The sequence below is a fragment of the Musca autumnalis genome, unplaced genomic scaffold, assembly GCF_047663935.1.
Source record: "Musca autumnalis isolate F117 unplaced genomic scaffold, ASM4766393v1 scaffold_2, whole genome shotgun sequence".
NCBI lineage: Eukaryota > Metazoa > Arthropoda > Insecta > Diptera > Muscidae > Musca > Musca autumnalis.
The window spans coordinates 101,896,836-101,923,448 of NW_027411755.1; the positions used below are offsets into that span (position 1 = coordinate 101,896,836).

The following is a 26,613-nucleotide window of genomic DNA, read 5'->3' on the forward strand; positions in this document are numbered from 1 at the left end:
CTTCTCACCGTTTACCGCCAGACCCACTTTAGCAGATTCTCCTTCGACCTTCATAAAGGTATCAGTTACTTCTTTTACTGATCGGCCTATGATGTCTATATCATCAGCATAAGCAAGTAACATGTGACTATTGGTGTAGATTGTGCCACTTCTTTTGACGTTTGCCTCTCGTATAACCTTTTCTAGCAGGATGTTAAAGAGATCACACGAAAGGCTGTCTCCTTGTCTGAAACCTATTTTGGTACCAAACTCTTCGGAGAGGTTCTTTCCTATTTTAACTGATGACCTCGTGTCAGTTAAAGTCATTTTGCAAAGCCGGATGAGCTTTGCGGGGATACCAAATTCAGACATGGCTTGGAATACCTTTGAACGCAGCGGGCTGTCGAATGCTGCTTTATAATCGACAAAAAGGTGGTAGGTGTCGATCTGCATCTCTTGGGTCTTCTCCAGGATTTGCCGCAGGGTAAATATCTGGTCAATGGTGGACTTGCCAGGTCTAAAGCCGCATTGGTATGGTCCAATTATCTCGTTGACCATAGGCTTTAGTCGTTCGCACAATATCCCTGACACGATCTTGTAGGCAATAGGGAGTAGACTTATGCCCCTGTAGTTAGAGCAGACAGTCTTATCTCCCTTCTTGTGGACGGGGCACAGGATACTCAGGTTCCAATCGTCGGGTATTCGTTCTTCCTGCCAGATGTTGCTAACTAGCTGATGAATACACCTTATCAGCGTGTCGCCTCCGGTTTTGAACAGCTCGGCTGGTAAGCCATCGGCTCCTGCTGCCTTATTATTCTTCAGCCGATTTATTGCTGTCTTTACCTCATCTTGGCTGGGCGGTATGCATTCAATACCATCTTCTGGGATTGGGACTGTGGTATCTTCGTCGTCTTCGCTGCTATTGGATACCAACAGTTTTGAAAATTGTTCTTTCCATATCCTGAGTACACTATCTGTATCAGTTACCAAATTACCTTGCTGGTCTCTACAGGAGGATGTGCCTGTACCAAAGCCATCAGTTTGATGCTTGACTCTTTGGTAGAATTTACGCGTTGCTACGGATTGTAAAGTACGCCTTGCTACGGATTGTAAAGTAGCCCTATATGCCGCATTTTTCTCTTCGGTGGCAGCACGACACTCCTGATCATACCATGGATTCCTTGGTGGAGGCCTCTGGTATCCAAGTATGGATTTTGCGGCTGTTTGCATGGAGTGGGCAATGCTTTGCCATTGCGCTGATATGTTATCGGGATGAGGAGTGCTTTGATGAAGCAATTGGGCTAGTTGAGTGGAATATGCTGTGGCTATCTGTTGTGATTGCAGCTTACCGATGTCTAACTTTCGTGTTGTGACTGTTCGCACTTTGTTTGCCACGTTTAAGCGGGTGCGTACCTTTTCTGCAACAAGGTAGTGGTCCGAATCAATGTTTGCGCCTCGGAACGATCGTACATCCAACAAGCTCGATGAATGTCTTCCATCTATCACAACATGATCAATTTGATTTCTTGTTTTCTGATCTGGAGACAGCCAGGTGCGTTATGAATATCGAGATGATTAAATCTGGTACTGCTAACTACCATGTTTTTTGCAGCTGCAAAGTCTATCAGCCTCATACCATTGTCAGATGTTTCACTGTGGAGGCTGAATTTCCCGACTGTTGGGCCAAAGATATTCTCCTTTCCAATTTTGGCATTAAAATCGCCTAGAATGATTTTAATGTCATGGGCCGGGCGACTGTCATATGTTTCTTCTAGGCGCTCGTAAAATATATCTTTGTTCTGTTCGTCCTTTTATTCAGTGGGAGCATGAGCGCAAATAAAGCTGATGTTGAAGAATTTAGCTTTTATTCGAATTGCAGCAAGTCTTTCATTCACTGGAGTGAAGCTGGATACCAGATGTTTTAGTCTCCGACTAACTACAAATCCGCAACCAAACTCATGCTTTACGTCATGGCAGCTATAATACAGTGCTTCACCTTTAGGTGTTGTTGTGACGCCTTTCCCAATCCATCGTATTTCCTGTATGGCAGTAATATCGGCCTTGTATTTTTCAAGTACGTCTACCAATGCGAAGACTGGACCTTCTCTATAAAGAGCGCGAACATTCCAGGTGCAGATTCGCAGATCATGGTCCTTAAAACGTTTGCGGGGTTCGTCAACTTTAGAGGGATTTGTTCTTCTTTTCTTTTGTTTTTCCATAGTAGGCTCTTTTTTCTAGGGGAGGGTTACTAACCCAAGTTTTTAACGTTCTTATGGGTGAACGCGCGGCACATTTTAGCTCACTTCCTTTAACGGGTGTTAAAGGCAGTTCCCCAGGTGAGGTCAGTGTCCACTTGAGATGAAAGAGGGACCAAGATAAATCCTGGGCTTTGCCATGTTAAAACCGGTCAGGACCGTTGCTTGGTATCTTCCATCCCCTACGTCACCCATGGAGATATTATTTATGAAAATATATTAAATGAAAGAAATAAACTGAGACCACGTTTTAAGAAACAGAAAGTTAAAAGGGATTTAGGACATAAAGTCATGATATATAATAATAACCGTATAATTCATAAAGATAATATAAAATAATTTTTACAGATGTGGCCAATATTAATATTAACGTTTATCATCAATCTGACTAATGGTGATATTGTGGATTATACAAGGGAACGCTACGTTTTAATAGAAAATGACGATTGTGCAATATATGAAAAATTTGGAAATATATTTCATGTCACCAACTTAACATATTATAACGAGATAATTAAGGAACATAAAACTATACTAAATAAGTTAAATAAGAAATCTGACTCTGACCAACAAACTTCAAATATAGAGGGAGAGATAGAACTGATCGAAACCTTACTAGAAGAGCTAAAACTAAATGATAGAACAAAAAGAGGTATAAACTGTTGCGTGGGTGGGTTTTTTTTAGACCGTGTAGGCGGCGCTATTTTATTTAATCCTTAACCATTGCAAATGGAAAATTAATATTTACTCACCGACACAAAAACCATTTTTTGCGAAAAAATGGGAAGTGGGACCGGCAAAATTAATTTTAATTTATTAGTAAAATTAAAATAATTTGATGCGCTCGCGCTACATGTGAAACCCGAAACTGAATGAGCAGAAGAAGCAATGGCATTGCCATCGGCAGAAAAATTTAGAGCTGCATTCGGTGGTATATTACATACATTTTAATCAACACTGAAAATGTTCAGCCATTTAGTGTGCCGTATGCCATTAAACAAATTTTCATATTTAATATTGGAAATTTTATGAAAATGGTGGAAAATGTCGAAGTTATAAATAGGGAAAGCGGAAAAATTATGTTCTTAGTCTTCTGATAACCGTCACGGTATAAGTTTACCTTCTCAGCAGTTTCTAAAATAATTAACAACAGAGAAAACCAAAGATCTGTGTAACGTTTTTATTGTGGAGTGTTTATTTCAATAATAGCGGGTGGAATTAAAATTAAAGTGAGTTAATAATAGATGATGGATGATGTTAGTAGTGGTTAAAAGAGACCATTCTTTTTTGTTGGTATGTTCCCCAAGGAAATAGTCCATGTTACTGGCCTCCGGTACTCCGAAGTGGGGCCAGTGATCTTTTTATTCTACACAAAAGCGTCTACATTATAAAGAAGGCTGGGTTGTGGCAAAGCAAAGTAGAAACAACGAGCAATTCGTGTGGTTGTTGGTGTGTTGCCGTTTACCCCATAAAAACCAACAGTGATTCTCATCCTTTTTGTGCTTTGTGGGTGAAGCCAAACATCTTTGCGGTGGTTTTCAAACAGCTACAAATTTGCTATCGGGGAGTTGAAGGTTTCCATCAATTTGGCCATTGAAAGACACAAAAAAAGTAAGGTAACCTGTATATTCCAACAACTGAATGTATCAAGGCGGTTATCTGTAAAAATACAAAGAAAAAGGAGAAATCATAAGTAAAACTTTACTAATTTTATGAAAATCGAAGAAAAAATCAACAAATATTACAAATTAAAATTGACATACATTTTTAGCAACACGGATCTGAGCATTTAAGCCTTGGAGCGTGTTGCATTTCTTATAACTATGAAATAACTAAAAAAAAAACAAATTCAACTAGCTTAAGTTAATGTTGTGTTGTCTATGTGTGCGTTTTATGTTTTGAATCTTAAATATTGTGAGGGTATTTAATGCCAAGCATAATTTAAATAAGACTTTTTATATAGTGTCCAAGGGAATACTAGAGACATCTTTGTGCAGAGTGTTGTAGAGGCCGGATATTAGCCCAATAAACCATTATCAGTGAGCTCATTTATAATAAGTTATTAAATATAATAGGAAAAAGCTAGTAAAGCGTAAACTAATATCTCTAGGGTTCTTGGCGGGACACGAAGATAGCCATTTTTAATTTCTTAAATTTCTTTTGTTTGCTGGTATTAGAAATTCATTAAAATCAAATAGGACTCACAGAATATCAAACTCATTTAAATTCCCTTATCGAGGCAGATTATTTGTGTGTGTGATTGTAGTGTTTTGTGGAAAGTTAGAGTTCAAATTCGTGTTCGCCCTGTGGGCTAGAGATGTGGACGGGTTGAGGACCATAGACCCGAGACCGCTAGCAGCCGGAAGGTCCCCTCTAGCGCCGCCTAACAGGGAGTCGTAACAGATGGCGCCCAAACGAAAAAATAAGTTCAAAAAATGAACAAAAAAATAAAAAAGTGCAATACCATCTAGTCACTGAAACAATAGACCATAGGGAATTTAATAGTTATAAGTAATATCGCGATATCCATCAACCTGGACGATATTGATTCGTGTTTTCTGTAGAAAACATTTCAAGTGCAATATTAGTTTTAGGTATATAGGATATTTAGGATATTACTTCCATTAGATATAGGTCAGTGCAATAGCTTGTTCGTCTTATGTGTAACAATGTTTGTATTGTGAAAGACCTGTCTTTTTTGTGTTTTGTAAATGTAGAGTAAATAGTGATAATTTCGAGACAAGGGATTGTGCAATAGTCACCTGGAACACGAGAATCGGGTGTTAGTTGTCAATCCTATTTGTGAGAGCGTTTTCGTCTCATTTGAGAGGAAAATGGCCACAGAGACAAACTCGAAAACTGGAATTATTACACGTTTGTTTTGTGATGTCATATATGTTAGTCTGCCTTGATGACCGAAAGGACGTTTTTATTAAATATTAAATCGAAGAAAAACACACACCTCAAGAAAACCCACCTCAAGGAAAACCCCTATATTGTGTTAATTGTTAAATCAAAAAAAATCTGTTTTGTTTGCGTACCAATTATACCATATTTTATTATTTTTTTCTACTTATTTATTTTTTTTTTACTTTTTAAAAATTTTTATATTCTTGACTTCTTTTTGATTGATTTATAATTTTTATTTTTACTTGGTTCTTGCGATTTGATTTCGTGTATAGTTTTGTTTGACTTTATATTCATACCGTATTGATTGATACATAGCGTTGTTGCGAATGACCGAAGAGCATACCTTCGAAACGGTGCGTAGGAGTAAGAGAAATCGTACAGCCTCCTTTGATGCGAGTAGGATTTTTGTACAAGCAATCCCAAAATACAGAAAAAATAACAAAAAGGGTAGGATGGTGAATCCACCTGTAGGTATGGACGCGTCCATAGTTGACATGTCCCAAACAATCAACTCGAATTCAAACCATAATTCCAATATTAACCCGATGATGAATGGAAATCAATTAGGTCAAAACTGCACAAACAATATCCCTTTATTGAACTCAAATCAGATAGCATCAAACCAGGCGAGCAATGATCCTACGACATCTAATGGAAACCAAAATATAAGACAAATGGTAGACGAATATATCGCCAACGCCTCACTGAATCTTAGACCATTGGTACAGGAGTGCATTGGGGATGAAATGAAAAGGGTTTACGATGCGATAGGGAAGTTAGGTGATATGGTGAAGAATCTAAGCATGGCAAGGAATCAACCACAATTTCCACAAGCAGGTGTTCCATTTAATTTCAACACACCACCACCAACAATTGATTCAAATAGACCCCCAGAAAGACCACAATCGAACATGATGTCAAATACACTCGGCCCGAGTAAGGTGGAGAAATTTAAACTGAAATTCGATGGTGGGCAATCTGGAATGTGTGTTGAAGACTTCGTCTTCCGATTAGAGTACTTCAAAGAACAGTATAAGGTTTCGTGGGAGGAAATATTTTCGGAGTTCCAATCATTACTGACTGGGGGAGCTTATGAATGGTTCTGGCTTCAGATCAAAACCAATGTTGTAAAAGATTGGCCTTCGTTAAAAGATGCATTGTTTCGCAGGTACTGCAATACCAGGTCCAATTATGAGATTATGAATGAATTGGTAGAGCGAAGACTCAAACCGGGCGAGGATATTGACAGTTTTTTCCAAGCAATTAATAATTTGAGGTCGAGATTAGTTCAGCCCATAAGTGAAGGAGAACTAGTTCAAATAGTAAAGGGTAATTTGAAGGGTGAAATTTTTAGAATGGTGTATCCCATGGCGATTTATTCTTTGGAGCAGTTAAGAATGGAGTGCATTCGAGCAGAAAAGGCGTGCTCCAAACGCGAAATCAGACCTATTCCTCCGCCAACTAATCGTAACATTAGGGTACATGAAATCACTAATGAAATATACGACCATGATTATCAAGAGTTAGAGGGAGTGCCCGAAGTGTCTGATGTTTCGACTGGGATAGTTTGTTGGATCTACCAAAAACGGGGCACCGTTTTATGGATTGCGTATCAACACAAAGGACGTTATTCTGTTACCGATGCGGTCAACCAAAAACAGTAGCGCCTTTATGTCCAAAATGTAATTCGGAAAACTCCCGAAAGAACATGACGTCGGCGGGGAAGTCGTGTTCAACCAACCCACCCGCTCAGTCAAATCCACAACACCGAAAGTAACAAACACTAATTACGCTTCCATACGTCACTACCTACCGCTAGAGATTAGGAAAACAAACTATGAAATAGTAAGGAAAAGTATATTCGGTGAAAGAAAATAAAGGGGCCAGAAAAATGTTAGTAGAATCAGTGCGGAGATACAATGAGACTACTGATCCTCGACCTTATGCAACAATAGTTATTAAAGGCAAAGAATTAAAAGGGTTGCTGGATTCTGGTGCAACAGTTTCTGTATTAGGGAAAGGATGTAGAGAGTTGCTAGAAGAGTTAGATATCGGATCCGAATCACATTATACCAACGTCCGAACAGCCTCTGGACAATTGCATAGGATTCTTGGCAAATTAAGGGTCAAAGTAAAGTATAAGGAATTGGAAAAGGAAATATCATTCTATTTGTGCCCTGATCTAGAACAGCCTGTTTACCTTGGCATTGATTTTTGGAAGGCGTTTAAATTAGCTCCGGACATATTAGAAGTGCAAGAAATAGACATAGAGAAAATTCAAGCTAAGTTTGAGGGTGACTCGGATTATAAAAAGGAAATGCATGTTCTAGATCCCGAGCAAAGAGAAAAATTGCAGCAAGTTGTGGAATCGTTTCCTTCTTTTGAAAAATTGGGCTTAGGCCATACAACCTTGGAAAAACATACTATTAAACTGGTCGAAGGTACAAATCCCATAAAAGATAGACACTACCCGATTTCTCCAGCTGTTCAGGACATAGTATATGAAGAAGTAGACAGGATGCTTGAACTAAAGGTCATAGAAGAGAGCGAAAGTGCCTGGAATAATAGGACCACAGTTGTTCGAAAACCGGGTAAAAATCGATTTTGTTTGGACGCAAGAAAATTGAATGCGGTAACCATAAAATACGCCTATCCACTGCAGAATATAGACGGCATTCTCAGCAGGATAGACCAAACGGTATACATCAGTAGCGTAGATTTAAAACATGCATTCTGGCAGATAGAGTTGGACGAAGAGTCAAGGCCATACACGGCTTTTACAGTGCCTGGTCGTCCAATCTATCAGTTCAGAATGATGCCGTTTGGTCTATGCAACGCTGCACAGCGTCTCTGCCGTCTTATGGATAAGGTGATCCCGGCTCGACTAAAATCCAATGTATTTATTTACTTGGATGACCTTTTAGTAATTTCAGAAGATTTTGAGACCCATTTGAAGCTTTTGAAGGAAGTAGCAGACTGTTTGAAACATGCAAATCTCACGATAGGGTTGAAAAAAAGTATGTTCTGTTTTAAGGAACTTAAGTACCTGGGGTTCATTATAGGAGGAGGAGCTCTAAAAACAGACCCAGAGAAAGTGCTAGCCATCAAAAACTTGAAAGTACCAAAAAGCCCAAGGGATGTCCGTAGCTTTTTAGGGACGGCCGGTTGGTATCGGCGATTCATTAAGAATTTTGCTACCATTTCCTCCCCCCTGACCGATACGCTGAAAAAGGGTCCAAAATTTTCAATGACCGAAAAAGCGAAGGAAGCCTTTGAAAATTTGAAAGTGGCATTAACAACAGCACCTGTTTTAAAACACCCAGATTTTACAAAACCCTTTTTTATCCAGTGTGACGCTTCAGAGCATGGTATTGGAGCTGTCCTTTTCCAAAAGGGAGAAAGCGACGAGGAATGCCCAATAGCCTTTTACTCCCAAAAGCTAAATAGTTGCCAACGCAACTATAGCGTAACTGAAAAGGAGTGCTTGGCGGCCGTTATGGCTGTGAAACGATTTAGACCCTATGTGGAGCTAATGAAGTTTACAGTCATAACGGACCATGCCAGCTTAAAGTGGCTAATGGGGGTAAAGGACTTAAGTGGCCGACTCGCGCGCTGGTCTCTGATGCTACAGGGTTATAATTTTGATATAGAGCATAGAAAAAGGCAGAGACAATGTAGTAGCAGATATGCTCTCTCGTCTCGAAGTGGTAGAAGAGTTTCAGGTAGTGGATGATCTCTTTGATTTCGAAACTACTGAATTTGAAAGCCAAGAGTATCAAGACTTGTTAGCAAATGTCGAAAAGAATAAAGCAAAACTGCCAGATATTAAAATTGAAAATGGTCTTATATTCAAACGCACTAAAAGTGATGTAGATTCCGTGTTGGAAGAAGAAATGCCGTATAAATTGTGGATCCCTGAATCCTTAACACATCTGTTAATTGAAAGAGCTCATAATGAGGTAACAGCAGCCCACGGAGGCATTGCCAAAACTCTTCACCGTTTGAAAAGGTTTTATTATTGGCCAAAAATGGCATTACAGGTTAAACAATATGTGAACAATTGTAAAACGTGTAAGGAGACTAAGCCCATAAATCGAAATACTCAACCAACAATGGGGAACGAGGTTGTGACGGAACGTCCGTTCCAAAAACTCTATATGGACTTTTTAGGAAAATATCCAAGATCTAAAAACGGTAATACCTACATTTTTATAGTGGTTGACCACTTTTCAAAATTTGTTTTTCTCAAGGCTATGAAAGAAGCTACCACAACAAATGTCATACAATTCCTAGTTGAGGAGATCTTCCGAAAATTTGGAGTCCCTGAAACCATACAGATAATGGCTCCCAGTTCACGTCGAAAGGTTTCAAAGACATGGTAGAGCTACACAAAATCAATCATTTGCAAACGGCACCCTATTCGCCACAATCAAATGCATCGGAAAGGGTGAACCAGTCGGTTTTAGCCGCAATTCGTTCCTACTTAGAGGATGATCATAGGGAATGGGACGTATACTTATCCGAAATTGAGTGCGCATTGAGGTCGTCCGTGCATACAGCCACGGGCGTAACACCTTTTTTTGCCCTTTTCGGATACGAAATGTATACGAATGGGAGCGATTATAAATTGGCGAGGCAATTGAAATCGTTATGTGATCATAAGATTACTGAATTAAACCGAAAGGAAAAGTTGGAGATTATCCGAGAAAAAATTGCAAAAAAACTTGCACGAAGCGTATGAGAGAAGCGCGAAACGGTATAACCAGCGCGCGCGGACTGTAAAGTTTCTACCAGGGCAAGAGGCATATAAACGGAACCACGTCCTTAGTGATTTTGGGAAAAATATCAACGCCAAATTTTGTAGAAAGTATACGAAATGCAGAATAGTAAGACCCATTGGTAATAATATTTATGAAGTCGAAGACATGCAAGGAAAGCCAATAGGCACTTGCCATGTGAAAGATTTAAAAATGTGACACCACACTGTGAGGTTATCTTATAAAGGCAAAGTTGGAGCATTTGTAGGTAATTGAGAGTTCTAACAAGGCTACAGCAAAGGCCGTGTAGCTGAACCAAACCACATAAATGGCTCCAACATATGTAGCGTAATGGAACCGGTGCCGAGCGTACTGAGGGAGACCAATGTGGCCGGTGCAAAAGTTATAGTCCAATTACCTAACAGTTCCAACTAATCAATAATAATGATAAATCCAGCAAGTCGTGATGTAAGTCCATTTTATAATCCTCCAAAAAAAATTCCCATTGGGCAAGATTTTCAAGAATCCCCAGATATTCTACAATATCAAGAACACTAAGACAATTCGGATCATAACTAATGCTCAAACATTATTTTTGTTTGGCATGGTACACGTTAATAGCATACTTGATATAACCATACCTATCCATACCAATTTAGGTTGGTTTGGCAAATTGATACTAGGCACACTAAACTTATTAAATCAGAGAAAAAGGTTTGGTCTTGCAGTATGTCACTAAGATGTTTTTTTTTACCTGAAGACTGATTAAAGCTAGTATCCAAAATTAGTATTTTGTAAATACCTACCTTATAAATACCTACCAATACAGGACAAATATCCCGTGAATGAGGAACATATGTCTAAACCGGCGTCTATTATACTCCTACTGTCCTATGGTGAACAATACCAGTGATATGTATACCCACTGAGGAATTTTTTTCCCTAAAACCGTTTAGATACAATTGGCCAGAGGTCAACGTCACTACATCATTTTGATGGAATTACAACACCCATACAGATTCAATATTTAGAGTATTAAAAGTCTTCCACGAAATCACCAAACGCCATGTTAATCTTTAATATGTCAATACAAAATGTCGCTACGTCGTCAGAATCTCATGTGACTCACAGCAACAATCCCAAAATAATCTATAAATTGATTGCAAATTAAAACCGCCTTTGTGCTAACATCGAATATTCCAACTGGCCGCACACCAAGCCATCCATATTTTCTAATCATCAACATAAATTTTACTTCGGTAACACATTGACCGATGTTATTTTGGTAACTAAACAGGCCGAAGCCAAAAATGATGCGAAATGAATTATTTTTATATTTTGTGGTTGACGGAATGACGATCGCAACTGAACAAATTTATTGAAACGGGTAATAAAATGTGTTTCTTTTTCATTTAGATTTCCCCTCTAAAATGTTGCAAAAAGCCATAATAAAATACACAACGGTTAATAATTTTAAATAAGACCAAATCTATCCCATTCCCGTATATACATAATAATGCCGGTGAGGCAAACTATTTAAATTTGTTCTTTTGAGATCACCATTCAAATCTAATTCTTATTTCGTGGTGGATAAACAAATTGCCCACAAACATTTAGAAACACTTTTCAGTCATGTGGTTGGTCAACACACAAGTTCATGGATGTGAACATTGTTGCCATAAACCAGCTTGTTCATTATTGGGATTTATCCCACATAAATGTTTTCCACTTATGTCCACCCATTTCACGATATGCCACTGATCCCAAATCACATTTACAACATTATAATCCTCATTACGTTTCACTTTCAACAAAATATGCATGTCTGCAAGTTGGATGTATATACAAATAATTTTTTTCCAAGATTTTAATAAGCTTTGATCTTCCCAAAGTACATGGCCTAGAGGTATTTTCGATGCTGATTCCAATAAAAATTATCCCGTGGACGCACGAGCCACCGTTTCAGAACAGTAGGCCTAACAAAATATGCATGTCTGCAAGTTGGGTGTATATACAAATTAATTTTTTTCCAAGATTTTAATAAGCTTTGATCTTCCCAAAATACATGGCCTAGAGGTATTTTTGATGCTGATTCCAATAAAAATTATCCCGTGGACGCACGAGTCACCGTTTCAGAACAGTGGGCCTAACAAAATATGCATGTCTGCAAGTTGGGTGTATATACAAATTATTTTTTTTCCAAGATTTTAATAAGCATTGATCTTCCCAAAATACATGGCCTAGGGGTATTTTCGATGCTGATTCCGACAAAAATTATTTCATCGACGCACGAGGCACCGTTTTTGAATAGTGGGCCAAACAATATATAAACTTCATCAAATTTTCTCTTGGGGATATATCAAATAATTGTTTACCAGCCTCTGAACAGATATAGAAAAATCCGACATTCATGGCCTGTAGGCATTTTCGATGTTGATTACAAAAAAAATTATTCCGCCGGCGCACCCATCACCGTTTTTGAACAGTGGTTCCAGCAGTATGCACATCAGCAAATTTGCGTATTAAAATTTGTAATTAAATTTGTCCAATTTTAATTTAATATTTGACCTTATATTGGAATTTGTGATTAAATTTGTCCAATTTCAATTTAAAATGTCACCTTATATTGGAATTTGTGATTAAATTTGTCCAATTTAAATTTAAAATGTCATCTCATAATCACCCTGTTATTGGTGTGTGTCTTTGCTAAAATTAAATTTTCCAATTTAAATTCCAATTTATTTTCACACACATCAAAAATTTCCAAAACTACCCTGGTATGTCCCTTATTAAAAGAATTGCAAATTTGTATCATTTTTAACAAGGCATATTTATTAAAGGTAGAAGTGACAACCAGCTGTATTCTTACTTTTTTTTTAGTAAATTTAGTTTTCAAAATGTAATAGGGTCTACTCATGAAATTTGAAACTTCGAAATTTGCTAACCTAAAATACTTATTTTCATCGTAAACGTGTAATAAAAATTACCTACGAGAGTTCTGAATGCGTTATATTTACATTTTGATTCAAATTTGTTCGATTTTAGAAGGTTTTTCAAAACGACCCTAATATTCAATATTTTCTTTGACAATTAATTTTCAATAACGACAATGTTGTTTTTGTAAATTTTTTAGTTGTTGTAATTCATGCACATACCTTCTATAAATTTGCCTTGATTTTAAATGTAACACAATTTCATGGTGCAAAATAAAAACATTAGTTAGAGATGACACGGAACACTTGGGTACACTACCACTGAATGGACATAGCTGATTAGGACTTACCTCCTAAAAACCATGAACACTTTTGAGCAAGATGGGCCTCGGGAATATGGTACACAGCAGACCAAGAAAACACGTACACACATCATCCCTCTGGGATTTGGGTTAAATAATGCACCGGTCTATGCCACTGGAATACATCAGGTGCCTAAAAAAGAGAAAGGAAAAGATCAGTTTATTAATTATAAAAGGTCATAATATGGGCAAACTTTACACTCCGGTATAACCATATTTGGAGTATGTCAAGTGGCCAGTAAGTGAGGCCAAATTGATTCGGAAAGTTTTCCATGGTCGGGCGGAAAAAACTGCATTTTAACAACTGCAAGTAGTGCCTATAAGTCAGACCGCCAACCATGTTTTGTTTTATTGAGCATGTTCCTAAAAAAATGAATTAAATTAGAAATAAAGTTTCCCCTAGGTTTTTCAAAGAAAATTTTATAATGCGATACTTACCTCTTTCAATAATAACATAACATGCGCCATAGAGGGTGGGAAAATCTGCAAAAGAAGAGGAAACATTAATAGAATTGTATTAAAAGAAAAAAATCAAAATTACAAGCGAATTCCGGAAAGTTTCCATCGGTTTACAAATGTAAACAGTCTTCTTCTTTCTCGTATCGTGGCTATTCACGGCAATTGATAGCACACTTCAATATCGTAAATAACACCATATCAGGTGGATGATTTGTTGAGTATATGAGTATACGACGACGTCGCCATACAGATATGTGTATGAAGGCGGGCATTTAGGAAATGCAGTATCCGTCGGCGTCGCCATGCAAGTCTGCTTTTGTATGTGTGTAAAATGAATGGGACACAATAATCGGTGGGTGAACCTGTAAAAAGAAGAAAAACAGCATTAAATTTTCTGAAGTAACTAATATGAAGAAAATTTTCAAATAGTTATTATGAAGTGAAGAATTTTGCCGTAGCAGTGTATTGATTACAGCTTACAAAAATCTTGAATACACTTCATTCACAAATTTTACCAATTGATAATTCTTCAGTCGGTTGGGCGTACGCCAACGTGGTTAGGCTTGGCGGTATTGTATGTGTTTGTAGAGACTGCTATAACATGAAGGGCGGCTTTGGGGGTACCGTTGGTTCTAAAGAACCACATGGTAGTGGAAAAACTTACCAATCAGGAAAAGAGTTAGCCCGGCAGGAGACTCCAGGGTGTGGGAGTTCCCCACGTTGGGAAAAGAACACCACACGCACATCGACCCTTGCAAACTGGACTCATCAATGGTCGAAGTTTTGTTGCGTGGGTGGGTTTTTTTTAGACCGTGTAGGAGGCGCTATTTTATTTAATCCTTAACCATTGCAAATGGAAAATTAATATTTACTCACCGACACAAAAACCATTTTTTGCGAAAAAATGGGAAGTGGGGACCGGCAAAATTAATTTTAATTTATTAGTAAAATTAAAATAATTTGATGCGCTCGCGCTACATGTGAAACCCGAAACTGAATGAGCAGAAGAAGCAATGGCATTGCCATCGGCATAAAAATTTAGAGCTGCATTCGGTGGTATATTACATACATTTTAATCAACACTGAAAATGTTCAGCCATTTAGTGTGCCGTATGCCATTAAACAAATTTTCATATTTAATATTGGATATTTTATGAAAATGGTGGAAAATGTCGAAGTTATAAATAGGGAAAGCGGAAAAATTATGTTCTTAGTCTTCTGATAACCGTCACGGTATAAGTTTACCTTCTCAGCAGTTTCTAAAATAATTAACAACAGAGAAAATCAAAGATCTGTGTAACGTTTTTATTGTGGAGTGTTTATTTCAATAATAGCGGGTGGAATTAAAATTAAAGTGAGTTAATAATAGATGATGGATGATGTTAGTAGTGGTTAAAAGAGACCATTCTTTTTTGTTGGTATGTTCCCCAAGGAAATAGTCCATGTTACTGGCCTCCGGTACTCCGAAGTGGGGCCAGTGATCTTTTTATTCTACACAAAAGCGTCTACATTATAAAGAAGGCTGGGTTGTGGCAAAGCAAAGTAGAAACAACGAGCAATTCGTGTGGTTGTTGGTGTGTTGCCGTTTACCCCATAAAAACCAACAGTGATTCTCATCCTTTTTGTGCTTTGTGGGTGAAGCCAAACATCTTTGCGGTGGTTTTCAAACAGCTACAAATTTGCTATCGGGGAGTTGAAGGTTTCCATCAATTTGGCCATTGAAAGACACAAAAAAAGTAAGGTAACCTGTATATTCCAACAACTGAATGTATCAAGGCGGTTATCTGTAAAAATACAAAGAAAAAGGAGAAATCATAAGTAAAAATTTACTAATTTTATGAAAATCGAAGAAAAAATCAACAAATATTACAAATTAAAATTGACATACATTTTTAGCAACACGGATCTGAGCATTTAAGCCTAGGAGCGTGTTGCATTTCTTATAACTATGAAATAACTAAAAAAACAAATTCAACTAGCTTAAGTTAATGTTGTGTTGTCTATGTGTGCGTTTTATGTTTTGAATCTTAAATATTGTGAGGGTATTTAATGCCAAGCATAATTTAAATAAGACTTTTTATATAGTGTCCAAGGGAATACTAGAGACATCTTTGTGCAGAGTGTTGTAGAGGCCGGATATTAGCCCAATAAACCATTATCAGTGAGCTCATTTATAATAGGTTATTAAATATAATAGGAAAAAGCTAGTAAAGCGTAAACTAATATCTCTAGGGTTCTTGGCGGGACACGAAGATAGCCATTTTTAATTTCTTAAATTTCTTTTGTTTGCTGGTATTAGAAATTCATTAAAATCAAATAGGACTCACAGAATATCAAACTCATTTAAATTTAAGTCTTTTTATATAAAAATAAATGTAATATGTATTGAATGTGATTGAATATTTAATATGTTTTAATTGTTTTTGAACAGGGGTAATCCCAACAGGTGATGAGGTGAGTGTGTGTGTTCGTGGGGTTTCCAATAAAATGTATTTGTTGTGGACATTTGGAAACCATGGAAGGGAGGGCAGAATGTGGGAGTAGTCCATCATGGCTCCCTTATCGAGGCAGATTATTTGTGTGTGTGATTGTAGTGTTTTGTGGAAAGTTAGAGTTCAAATTCGTGTTCGTCCTGTGGGCTAGAGATGTGGACGGGTTGAGGACCATAGACCCGAGACCGCTAGCAGCCGGAAGGTCCCCTCTAGCGCCGCCTAACAGGGAGTCGTAACAGATGGCGCCCAATGAACAAAAAAATAAAAAATTGCAATACCATCTAGTCACTGAAACAATAGACCATAGGGAATTTAATAGTTATAAGTAATATCGCGATATCCATCAACCTGGACGATATTGATTCGTGTTTTCTGTAGAAAACATTTCAAGTGCAATATTAGTTTTAGGTATATAGGATATTTAGGATATTACTTCCATTAGATATAGGTCAGTGCAATAGCTTGTTCGTCTTATGTGTAACAATGTTTGTATTGTGAAAGACCTGTCTTTTTTGTGTTTTGTAAATGTAGAGTAAATAGTGATAATTTCGAGACAAGGGATTGTGCAATAGTCACCTGGAACACGAGAATCGGGTGTTAGTTGTCAATCCTATTTGTGAGAGCGTTTTCGTCTCATTTGAGAGGAAAATGGCCACAGAGACAAACTCGAAAACTGGAATTATTACACGTTTGTTTTGTGATGTCATATATGTTAGTCTGCCTTGATGACCGAAAGGACGTTTTTATTAAATATTAAATCGAAGAAAAAAACACACCTCAAGAAAACCCACCTCAAGGAAAACCCCTATATTGTGTTAATTGTTAAATCAAAAAAAAAATCTGTTTTGTTTGCGTACCAATTACCATATTTTATTATTTTTTTCTACTTATTTATTTTTTTTTACTTTTTAAAAATTTTTATATTCTTGACTTCTTTTTGATTGATTTATAATTTTTATTTTTACTTGGTTCTTGCGATTTGATTTCGTGTATAGTTTTGTTTGACTTTATATTCATACCGTATTGATTGATACATAGCGTTGTTGCGAATGACCGAAGAGCATACCTTCGAAACGGTGCGTAGGAGTAAGAGAAATCGTACAGCCTCGTTTGATGCGAGTAGGATTTTTGTACAAGCAATCCCAAAATACAGAAAAAATAACAAAAAGGGTAGGATGGTGAATCCACCTGTAGGTATGGACGCGTCCATAGTTGACATGTCCCAAACAATCAACTCGAATTCAAACCATAATTCCAATATTAACCCGATGATGAATGGAAATCAATTAGGTCAAAACTGCACAAACAATATCCCTTTATTGAACTCAAATCAGATAGCACCAAACCAGGCGAGCAATGATCCTACGACATCTAATGGAAACCAAAATATAAGACAAATGGTAGACGAATATATTGCCAACGCCTCACTGAATCTTAGACCATTGGTACAGGAGTGCATTGGGGATGAAATGAAAAGGGTTTACGATGCGATAGGTAAGTTAGGTGATATGGTGAAGAATCTAAGCATGGCAAGGAATCAACCACAATTTCCACAAGCAGGTGTTCCATTTAATTTCAACACACCACCACCAACAATTGATTCAAATAGACCCCCAGAAAGACCACAATCGAACATGATGTCAAATACACTCGGCCCGAGTAAGGTGGAGAAATTTAAACTGAAATTCGATGGTGGGCAATCTGGAATGTGTGTTGAAGACTTCGTCTTCCGATTAGAGTACTTCAAAGAACAGTATAAGGTTTCGTGGGAGGAAATATTTTCGGAGTTCCAATCATTACTGACTGGGGGAGCTTATGAATGGTTCTGGCTTCAGATCAAAACCAATGTTGTAAAAGATTGGCCTTCGTTAAAAGATGCATTGTTTCGCAGGTACTGCAATACCAGGTCCAATTATGAGATTATGAATGAATTGGTAGAGCGAAGACTCAAACCGGGCGAGGATATTGACAGCTTTTTCCAAGCAATTAATAATTTGAGGTCGAGATTAGTTCAGCCCATAAGTGAAGGAGAACTAGTTCAAATAGTAAAGGGTAATTTGAAGGGGTGGCGATTTATTCTTTGGAGCAGTTAAGAATGGAGTGCATTCGAGCAGAAAAGGCGTGCTCCAAACGCGAAATCAGACCTATTCCTCCGCCAACTAATCGTAACATTAGGGTACATGAAATCACTAATGAAATATACGACCATGATTATCAAGAGTTAGAGGGAGTGCCCGAAGTGTCTGATGTTTCGACTGGGATAGTTTGTTGGAACTACCAAAAACGGGGCACCGTTTTATGGATTGCGTATCAACACAAAGGACGTTATTCTGTTACCTATGCGGTCAACCAAAAACAGTAGCGCCTTTATGTCCAAAATGTAATTCGGAAAACTCCCGAAAGAACATGACGTCGGCGGGTAAGTCGTGTTCAACCAACCCACCCGCTCAGTCAAATCCACAACACCGAAAGTAACAACCACTAATTACGCTTCCATACGTCACTACCTACCGCTAGAGATTAGGAAAACAAACTATGAAATAGTAAGGAAAAGTATATTCGGTGAAACAGATACTGATCTAACTACCAGGGACAATGAAGTTCAACAGGAGAAAGTTAAAGACCTCAAAACCCCAAAGAAATACAATAATCCAAAGAAATATGAAAGAATACTGAAGTTAAGACAGAGGAGGAAAGAAAATAAAGGGGCCAGAAAAATGTTAGTAGAATCAGTGCGGAGATACAATGAGACTACTGATCCTCGACCTTATGCAACAATAGTTATTAAAGGCAAAGAATTAAAAGGGTTGCTGGATTCTGGTGCAACAGTTTCTGTATTAGGGAAAGGATGTAGAGAGTTGCTAGAAGAGTTAGATATCGGATCCGAATCACATTATACCAACGTCCGAACAGCCTCTGGACAATTGCATAGGATTCTTGGCAAATTAAGGGTCAAAGTAAAGTATAAGGAATTGGAAAAGGAAATATCATTCTATTTGTGCCCTGATCTAGAACAGCCTGTTTACCTTGGCATTGATTTTTGGAAGGCGTTTAAATTAGCTCCGGACATATTAGAAGTGCAAGAAATAGACAAAGAGAAAAATTGCAGCAAGTTGTGGAATCGTTTCCTTCTTTTGAAAAATTGGGCTTAGGCCATACAACCTTGGAAAAACATACTATTAAACTGGTCGAAGGTACAAATCCCATAAAAGATAGACACTACCCGATTTCTCCAGCTGTTCAGGACATAGTATATGAAGAAGTAGACAGGATGCTTGAACTAAAGGTCATAGAAGAGAGCGAAAGTGCCTGGAATAATAGGACCACAGTTGTTCGAAAACCGGGTAAAAATCGATTTTGTTTGGACGCAAGAAAATTGAATGCGGTAACCATAAAAGACGCCTATCCACTGCAGAATATAGACGGCATTCTCAGCAGGATAGACCAAACGGTATACATCAGTAGCGTAGATTTAAAACATGCATTCTGGCAGATAGAGTTGGACGAAGAGTCAAGGCCATACACGGCTTTTACAGTGCCTGGTCGTCCACTCTATCAGTTCAGAATGATGCAGTTTGGTCTATGCAACGCTGCACAGCGTCTCTGCCGTCTTATGGATAAGGTGATCCCGGCTCGACTAAAATCCAATGTATTTATTTACTTGGATGACCTTTTAGTAATTTCAGAAGATTTTGAGACCCATTTGAAGCTTTTGAAGGAAGTAGCAGACTGTTTGAAACATGCAAATCTCACGATAGGGTTGAAAAAAAGTATGTTCTGTTTTAAGGAACTTAAGTACCTGGGGTTCATTATAGGAGGAGGAGCTCTAAAAACAGACCCAGAGAAAGTGCTAGCCATCAAAAACTTGAAAGTACCAAAAAGCCCAAGGGATGTCCGTAGCTTTTTAGGGACGGCCGGTTGGTATCGGCGATTCATTAAGAATTTTGCTACCATTTCCTCCCCCCTGACCGATACGCTGAAAAAGGGTCCAAAATTTTCAATGACCGAAAAAGCGAAGGAAGCCTTTGAAAATTTGAAAGTGGCATTAACAACAGCACCTGTTTTAAAACACCCAGATTTTACAAAACCCTTTTTTATCCAGTGTGACGCTTCAGAGCATGGTATTGGAGCTGTCCTTTTCCAAAAGGGAGAAAGCGACGAGGAATGCCCAATAGCCTTTTACTCCCAAAAGCTAAATAGTTGCCAACGCAACTATAGCGTAACTGAAAAGGAGTGCTTGGCGGCCGTTATGGCTGTGAAACGATTTAGACCCTATGTGGAGCTAATGAAGTTTACAGTCATAACGGACCATGCCAGCTTAAAGTGGCTAATGGGGGTAAAGGACTTAAGTGGCCGACGAGTTAGGTACACTTTGGAAATGGATTGCAGGTACACCAGACCACGATGATTTTGTATAGTTTTGTTTGACTTTATATTCATACCGTATTGATTGATACATAGCGTTGTTGCGAATGACCGAAGAGCATACCTTCGAAACGGTGCGTAGGAGTAAGAGAAATCGTACAGCCTCCTTTGATGCGAGTAGGATTTTTGTACAAGCAATCCCAAACTACAGCAAAAGAAAAAATAACAAAAAGGGTAGGATGGTGAATCCACCTGTAGGTATGGACGCGTCCATAGTTGACATGTCCCAAACAATCAACTCGAATTCAAACCATAATTCCAATATTAACCCGATGATGAATGGAAATCAATTAGGTCAAAACTGCACAAACAATATCCCTTTATTGAACTCAAATCAGATAGCACCAAACCAGGCGAGCAATGATCCTACGACATCTAATGGAAACCAAAATATAAGACAAATGGTAGACGAATATATCGCCAACGCCTCACTGAATCTTAGACCATTGGTACAGGAGTGCATTGGGGATGAAATGAAAAGGGTTTACGATGCGATAGGGAAGTTAGGTGATATGGTGAAGAATCTAAGCATGGCAAGGAATCAACCACAATTTCCACAAGCAGGTGTTCCATTTAATTTCAACACACCACCACCAACAATTGATTCAAATAGACCCCCAGAAAGACCACAATCGAACATGATGTCAAATACACTCGGCCCGAGTAAGGTGGAGAAATTTAAACTGAAATTCGATGGTGGGCAATCTGGAATGTGTGTTGAAGACTTCGTCTTCCGATTAGAGTACTTCAAAGAACAGTATAAGGTTTCGTGGGAGGAAATATTTTCGGAGTTCCAATCATTACTGACTGGGGGAGCTTATGAATGGTTCTGGCTTCAGATCAAAACCAATGTTGTAAAAGATTGGCCTTCGTTAAAAGATGCATTGTTTCGCAGGTACTGCAATACCAGGTCCAATTATGAGATTATGAATGAATTGGTAGAGCGAAGACTCAAACCGGGCGAGGATATTGACAGCTTTTTCCAAGCAATTAATAATTTGAGGTCGAGATTAGTTCAGCCCATAAGTGAAGGAGAACTAGTTCAAATAGTAAAGGGTAATTTGAAGGGTGAAATTTTTAGAATGGTGTATCCCATGGCGATTTATTTTATTAAATCAGACCTATTCCTCCGCCAACTAATCGTAACATTAGGGTACATGAAATCACTAATGAAATATACGACCATGATTATCAAGAGTTAGAGGGAGTGCCCGAAGTGTCTGATGTTTCGACTGGGATAGTTTGTTGGAACTACCAAAAACGGGGCACCGTTTTATGGATTGCGTATCAACACAAAGGACGTTATTCTGTTACCGATGCGGTCAACCAAAAACAGTAGCGCCTTTATGTCCAAAATGTAATTCGGAAAACTCCCGAAAGAACATGACGTCGGCGGGTAAGTCGTGTTCAACCAACCCAGTCAAATCCACAACACCGAAAGTAACAACCACTAATTACGCTTCCATACGTCACTACCTACCGCTAGAGATTAGGAAAACAAACTATGAAATAGTAAGGAAAAGTATATTCGGTGAAACAGATACTGATCTAACTACCAGGGACAATGAAGTTCAACAGTAGAAAGTTAAAGACCTCAAAACCCCAAAGAAATACAATAATCCAAAGAAATATGAAAGAATACTGAAGTTAAGGCAGAGGAGGAAAGAAAATAAAGGGGCCAGAAAAATGTTAGTAGAATCAGTGCGGAGATACAATGAGACTACTGATCCTCGACCTTATGCAACAATAGTTATTAAAGGCAAAGAATTAAAAGGGTTGCTGGATTCTGGTGCAACAGTTTCTGTATTAGGGAAAGGATGTAGAGAGTTGCTAGAAGAGTTAGATATCGGATCCGAATCACATTATACCAACGTCCGAACAGCCTCTGGACAATTGCATAGGATTCTTGGCAAATTAAGGGTCAAAGTAAAGTATAAGGAATTGGAAAAGGAAATATCATTCTATTTGTGCCCTGATCTAGAACAGCCTGTTTACCTTGGCATTGATTTTTGGAAGGCGTTTAAATTAGCTCCGGACATATTAGAAGTGCAAGAAATAGACATAGAGAAAATTCAAGCTAAGTTTGAGGGTGACTCGGATTATAAAAAGGAAATGCATGTTCTAGATCCCGAGCAAAGAGAAAAATTGCAGCAAGTTGTGGAATCGTTTCCTTCTTTTGAAAAATTGGGCTTAGGCCATACAACTTTGGAAAAACATACTATTAAACTGGTCGAAGGTACAAATCCCATAAAAGATAGACACTACCCGATTTCTCCAGCTGTTCAGGACATAGTATATGAAGAAGTAGACAGGATGCTTGAACTAAAGGTCATAGAAGAGAGCGAAAGTGCCTGGAATAATAGGACCACAGTTGTTCGAAAACCGGGTAAAAATCGATTTTGTTTGGACGCAAGAAAATTGAATGCGGTAACCATAAAAGACGCCTATCCACTGCAGAATATAGACGGCATTCTCAGCAGGATAGACCAAACGGTATACATCAGTAGCGTAGATTTAAAACATGCATTCTGGCAGATAGAGTTGGACGAAGAGTCAAGGCCATACACGGCTTTTACAGTGCCTGGTCGTCCACTCTATCAGTTCAGAATGATGCAGTTTGGTCTATGCAACGCTGCACAGCGTCTCTGCCGTCTTATGGATAAGGTGATCCCGGCTCGACTAAAATCCAATGTATTTATTTACTTGGATGACCTTTTAGTAATTTCAGAAGATTTTGAGACCCATTTGAAGCTTTTGAAGGAAGTAGCAGACTGTTTGAAACATGCAAATCTCACGATAGGGTTGAAAAAAGTATGTTCTGTTTTAAGGAACTTAAGTACCTGGGGTTCATTATAGGAGGAGGAGCTCTAAAAACAGACCCAGAGAAAGTGCTAGCCATCAAAAACTTGAAAGTACCAAAAAGCCCAAGGGATGTCCGTAGCTTTTTAGGGACGGCCGGTTGGTATCGGCGATTCATTAAGAATTTTGCTACCATTTCCTCCCCCCTGACCGATACGCTGAAAAAGGGTCCAAAATTTTCAATGACCGAAAAAGCGAAGGAAGCCTTTGAAAATTTGAAAGTGGCATTAACAACAGCACCTGTTTTAAAACACCCAGATTTTACAAAACCCTTTTTTATCCAGTGTGACGCTTCAGAGCATGGTATTGGAGCTGTCCTTTTCCAAAAGGGAGAAAGCGACGAGGAATGCCCAATAGCCTTTTACTCCCAAAAGCTAAATAGTTGCCATCGCAACTATAGCGTAACTGAAAAGGAGTGCTTGGCGGCCGTTATGGCTGTGAAACGATTTAGACCCTATGTGGAGCTAATGAAGTTTACAGTCATAACGGACCATGCCAGCTTAAAGTGGCTAATGGGAGTAAAGGACTTAAGTGGCCGACGAGTTAGGTACACTTTGGAAATGGATTGCAGGTACACCAGACCACGATGATTTTGTATAGTTTTGTTTGACTTTATATTCATACCGTATTGATTGATACATAGCGTTGTTGCGAATGACCGAAGAGCATACCTTCGAAACGGTGCGTAGGAGTAAGAGAAATCGTACAGCCTCCTTTGATGCGAGTAGGATTTTTGTACAAGCAATCCCAAACTACAGCAAAAGAAAAAATAACAAAAAGGGTAGGATGGTGAATCCACCTGTAGGTATGGACGCGTCCATAGTTGACATGTCCCAAACAATCAACTCGAATTCAAACCATAATTCCAATATTAACCCGATGATGAATGGAAATCAATTAGGTCAAAACTGCACAAACAATATCCCTTTATTGAACTCAAATCAGATAGCACCAAACCAGGCGAGCAATGATCCTACGACATCTAATGGAAACCAAAATATAAGACAAATGGTAGACGAATATATCGCCAACGCCTCACTGAATCTTAGACCATTGGTACAGGAGTGCATTGGGGATGAAATGAAAAGGGTTTACGATGCGATAGGGAAGTTAGGTGATATGGTGAAGAATCTAAGCATGGCAAGGAATCAACCACAATTTCCACAAGCAGGTGTTCCATTTAATTTCAACACACCACCACCAACAATTGATTCAAATAGACCCCCAGAAAGACCACAATCGAACATGATGTCAAATACACTCGGCCCGAGTAAGGTGGAGAAATTTAAACTGAAATTCGATGGTGGGCAATCTGGAATGTGTGTTGAAGACTTCGTCTTCCGATTAGAGTACTTCAAAGAACAGTATAAGGTTTCGTGGGAGGAAATATTTTCGGAGTTCCAATCATTACTGACTGGGGGAGCTTATGAATGGTTCTGGCTTCAGATCAAAACCAATGTTGTAAAAGATTGGCCTTCGTTAAAAGATGCATTGTTTCGCAGGTACTGCAATACCAGGTCCAATTATGAGATTATGAATGAATTGGTAGAGCGAAGACTCAAACCGGGCGAGGATATTGACAGCTTTTTCCAAGCAATTAATAATTTGAGGTCGAGATTAGTTCAGCCCATAAGTGAAGGAGAACTAGTTCAAATAGTAAAGGGTAATTTGAAGGGTGAAATTTTTAGAATGGTGTATCCCATGGCGATTTATTTTATTAAATCAGACCTATTCCTCCGCCAACTAATCGTAACATTAGGGTACATGAAATCACTAATGAAATATACGACCATGATTATCAAGAGTTAGAGGGAGTGCCCGAAGTGTCTGATGTTTCGACTGGGATAGTTTGTTGGAACTACCAAAAACGGGGCACCGTTTTATGGATTGCGTATCAACACAAAGGACGTTATTCTGTTACCGATGCGGTCAACCAAAAACAGTAGCGCCTTTATGTCCAAAATGTAATTCGGAAAACTCCCGAAAGAACATGACGTCGGCGGGTAAGTCGTGTTCAACCAACCCAGTCAAATCCACAACACCGAAAGTAACAACCACTAATTACGCTTCCATACGTCACTACCTACCGCTAGAGATTAGGAAAACAAACTATGAAATAGTAAGGAAAAGTATATTCGGTGAAACAGATACTGATCTAACTACCAGGGACAATGAAGTTCAACAGTAGAAAGTTAAAGACCTCAAAACCCCAAAGAAATACAATAATCCAAAGAAATATGAAAGAATACTGAAGTTAAGACAGAGGAGGAAAGAAAATAAAGGGGCCAGAAAAATGTTAGTAGAATCAGTGCGGAGATACAATGAGACTACTGATCCTCGACCTTATGCAACAATAGTTATTAAAGGCAAAGAATTAAAAGGGTTGCTGGATTCTGGTGCAACAGTTTCTGTATTAGGGAAAGGATGTAGAGAGTTGCTAGAAGAGTTAGATATCGGATCCGAATCACATTATACCAACGTCCGAACAGCCTCTGGACAATTGCATAGGATTCTTGGCAAATTAAGGGTCAAAGTAAAGTATAAGGAATTGGAAAAGGAAATATCATTCTATTTGTGCCCTGATCTAGAACAGCCTGTTTACCTTGGCATTGATTTTTGGAAGGCGTTTAAATTAGCTCCGGACATATTAGAAGTGCAAGAAATAGACATAGAGAAAATTCAAGCTAAGTTTGAGGGTGACTCGGATTATAAAAAGGAAATGCATGTTCTAGATCCCGAGCAAAGAGAAAAATTGCAGCAAGTTGTGGAATCGTTTCCTTCTTTTGAAAAATTGGGCTTAGGCCATACAACCTTGGAAAAACATACTATTAAACTGGTCGAAGGTACAAATCCCATAAAAGATAGACACTACCCGATTTCTCCAGCTGTTCAGGACATAGTATATGAAGAAGTAGACAGGATGCTTGAACTAAAGGTCATAGAAGAGAGCGAAAGTGCCTGGAATAATAGGACCACAGTTGTTCGAAAACCGGGTAAAAATCGATTTTGTTTGGACGCAAGAAAATTGAATGCGGTAACCATAAAAGACGCCTATCCACTGCAGAATATAGACGGCATTCTCAGCAGGATAGACCAAACGGTATACATCAGTAGCGTAGATTTAAAACATGCATTCTGGCAGATAGAGTTGGACGAAGAGTCAAGGCCATACACGGCTTTTA

The 26,613-nt window shown here is 38.5% G+C and overlaps 1 long non-coding RNA gene across 1 annotated transcript; it reads right to left on the reverse strand.

Annotated features, from left to right (window-relative positions):
- Window positions 1-3,402: 3,402 nt before the first annotated feature.
- Window positions 3,403-13,828, reverse strand: LOC141392989 (uncharacterized). The gene is made up of 5 exons (XR_012409948.1): window positions 13,738-13,828; window positions 13,635-13,679; window positions 13,396-13,559; window positions 13,185-13,329; window positions 3,403-3,893 (listed from the first exon to the last, which is right to left on the reverse strand). It is a non-coding gene; the product is annotated as an uncharacterized lncRNA (long non-coding RNA).
- Between the last annotated feature and the right edge of the window lie 12,785 nt (window positions 13,829-26,613).